Source organism: Microtus ochrogaster, chromosome 5 (genome assembly GCF_000317375.1).
Source record: "Microtus ochrogaster isolate Prairie Vole_2 chromosome 5, MicOch1.0, whole genome shotgun sequence".
Classification (NCBI taxonomy): domain Eukaryota; kingdom Metazoa; phylum Chordata; class Mammalia; order Rodentia; family Cricetidae; genus Microtus; species Microtus ochrogaster.
The window spans coordinates 15,323,092-15,326,636 of NC_022012.1; positions in this window are offsets into that span (position 1 = coordinate 15,323,092).

Consider the following 3,545-nt stretch of genomic DNA (forward strand, 5'->3'; position numbering starts at 1 on the left):
CGCTCCTAACCAACCACTGCACAGCCTCTGTATCCTCAGTGAGAGAGCAGCTGGGGTTCCTAACCACTGCACAGCCTCTGTATCCTCAGTGAGAGCAGCCGGGGCTCCTAACCACTGCACAGCCTCTGTATCCTCAGTATACTTGGGGATGATTGTCAAGTCAAGCTTATGACATGTCAGCAGGAGGTAACACGAGGGGGTAGAAAGGGCTTGTCCTGGTGTGGTGATAAAATTCCTGCACACAGAATAGCTGTTCTCCAAAGGTCCACACAGTGGTATAATCAATTAGGCAATCTAGCCAGTTCCACACAGCCCCACATTGGTTTGGGATATATATGTGTTCAAAGATGGAGGTGGGTGAGGTTGCTCTTGTATGTGGTGCTGGAGGTCAACACTGGTGTCCTTGCCTCTCCCCTCTCTGATTTTGTATGTGTATGTGTGGGCATGGCGCACCATGGCTGGGATGGCCTGGTCTGAGGCCGAGTCTCTTTCTTGCTTTGTTTTGAACCCTTACTTTGCTTGTTTGTTTGAAGCCAGGGTCTCACTGTGTCGCCCTGGCTGTCCTACAGCTGCCTGTGTAGAGAGACCTGCCTGCTGAGACCTTCCCAGTACTAGGACTAAAGATGTATACCGCTGGGTCCTGCGTGTTAGTTTATTTTTAATTCATTGTGTGTGTATAGATACGGAAGCACGTGTGCCCAGATTGTTGGATCCCCTGAAGCTGGAGTCCCAGACGTGGTGAGTTGCCCAGTGTGGGTTCTGGGAACCTCACTCAGGTCCAGTTGGAGAGCAGCCTATGCTTCTATTCTAACCGTGAAACATCTCCCCGGCTTGCTCATTGTTTTCACAACATTTGAACATTTATTAGGTCGGGGAACACACTAGTGTGTAGAGGTCGGGGAACACACTAGTGTGTAGAGGTCGGGGAACACACTAGTGTATAGAGGTCTGGGAACACACTAGTGTATACAGGTCGGGGAACACACTAGTGTCTAGAGGTCGGGGAACAGCTGTCAGAAGTCATGCTTTCTACTCTGGGGTCAAATTCAGACCATGAGTCTGGACAGTGAGCACCTTTACCACTGAGCCATCTCTTTGACCCTGCTTTGTTTTTTGTTGTGTTTTGTTGTATATACATGTATATCATATATATTACACATATATGTATGTATACAACAATTTTATTTCTTATATTTATTTATTATATATAGTATTATTTTTTTATTATGTATACAATTCTGTATACATAACTATTATTGATTATAATAATAACTATTATTATAGCTATAACTAATATAATAATAACTATTATTATCATTGATTATGTATACAGAATTGAACTCAGAACCTCTGGAAGAGCAGCCAGTACTCTTAACCTCTGAGCCATCTCTCCAGCACAACCATTTTAGTTTTTAGAGGCTTATTTACTTTTACTTTATGTGTATGGGTGGTTTGCCTGCCTGTATGCTTGTTCACCATAGGCCCTTGGAGGTCAGAAGAGGGCATCTGACCAATCCCCAGGAACTGGGGTTACAGAAGGTTGTGAGCTGCCATGTGGGTCCTCTGGAAGGGCAGCCAGTGCTGCTATCTCTCTAGTGCATAATATAAAGCTAGTTAACTTCGACTCTCAACTGACAGTGCTGAGTTACGAGAGGCAGTCTCGTTAAGGACAAGCCTCAGACCCGATTAGCTCAGGCACGTCTGTGGAGCATTTTCTTTCTTTGTTTTTAGACAGAGTCTCTCTAGGTAGCCCTGGCTGGCCTCTGCAGACTGAGTGCTCGGGTTAAGGATGTTGTTCAAGGACAACACAGGAGAACATGAACTAGAACAGATGGCTTTGCTAGGGGCTTCAGACCCCAGCAAGTCCTCCCTCCTTCCCCAGAGACCAGCTCTGAGTCAACTCTCTTTGCATCCAGACTTCAGCCAGTTCCTCTTAGTCTGGAGGGAGTTGTGCTTCGTTTTCTCTTTCTCATTGATTATTTTGGCTTCCCGTTTGCTGCTGGCCATGGGTGCTCAGGCCTGTGTTTGCCATGTTTGGGCCTGCTAGGGCCCCTTACTGGGACTCAAACCTGGGTCTCCTTCCATAGCGCTGTGGTCTCTTCACTGCCAAAAGCCTCCCCTTTGGCTTTGTCCCATTTGTAAATGCAAACTTGATTCATAGACAGCGGGGCACTGGCAAGTAACCATCAATACCTGAATTTGCCGCTTTGTTACTAAATGACCTTTTGCTGGGCTGACCCCACCAGAATGCTGTCCTCAAAAATCATGAAAAAGACCCGGCTGTGGTGGTGCAGCCTTTAACCCCAGCACTCAGGAGACAGAGGGAAGTGGATATCTGTTTTGAGATCCTATGTAGTGAGTTCTAGGACAAGCAGAACCACAGAGAAACTACACACTGTGTCAAAAAAAAAAAAAGAGTGAAGTCCTAGAGGTGAGAGCACGGCACCCACACTGGGCAGAACCCCTGCCTCTCAAGAATCAAGCAATATCATGTCTTTAATCCCAGAACTCAGGAGGCAGAGGCAGGTGGATCTCTGTGAGTTCGAGGCCAGCCTGGTCTACAAGAGCTAGTTCCAGGATAGGCTCCAAAGCTACAGAGAAACCCTGTCTCAAAAAACAAAAACAGACAAAAAAAAAAAAAGGAAACTAGACAAAGAATCCCCCAGTGAGGGGCTGGAGGCATGGCTCGGTGTTTGAGCCACTGTCTAGAATCCTCTAGTGAGGCCTGGGGGTGTGGCTGGGCAGTGTGCTTAAACAGCATGTACAAGATCTTGAGTTTTTGAATTTCAGCTCCAGCATAGTAGGAGAGAGAACGGCGGACTTGTTAATCATCTGTCATTGGCTTCGCTCTATCCAATCAGCTGACTTGTATTTTCCCTCATTACGTGCCTGCCCACATGCGCTGAGCCTGAATCACCACCACCTTTCCCCTGGATGGTTGCCAGCACCTTTGGCCGAGCTGACCTAAGATGACAGGCACATGAACACTGAGGTTTAACTTTGACCCCATCCACCTGCCCCTCCCGTGCTAACCAATGAGTTTATTTACAGACATGCTGGGGATGGGATCAGGGCATTGCGTAGGCTCAGCCCACATTGTATCAGAGAGCTCCACCCTCTGCCCTACCTGCTTGTAATCCTTCCTTGCAGGGTGACCAACTAGGTTTTTGTTTCTCATTCTTGCAAGTGTGACAAGCACACAGATGTTGGGGGGGGGGGCGTGCTTTTCTGTGAAGGCCTTAACTGCAGATCCTAGGGGAGCTTCCTCCGCTGATTTCCACCTTACTTTCCAAGGCCCCAGGGTCTTGGGGAACCTGGAGTTGTGGGGTTCAGCCAGGGAAGCTGCTGGTTTGCCCTTGCTTGGGCTTTCCTGTCTCTGGCCCCAGTGAGCTGTGATTACAGGCTACCACCTGGGTGCAGAGTACCCAAAGTGAGATGTCCCCTCCTGTGGTGAGTGCTTTAACCACCGAACCAGCTCTCTCAAGTGAGATGTCCCCTCCTGTGTGAGTGCTTTAACCACCGAACCAGCTCTCTCAAGTGAGATG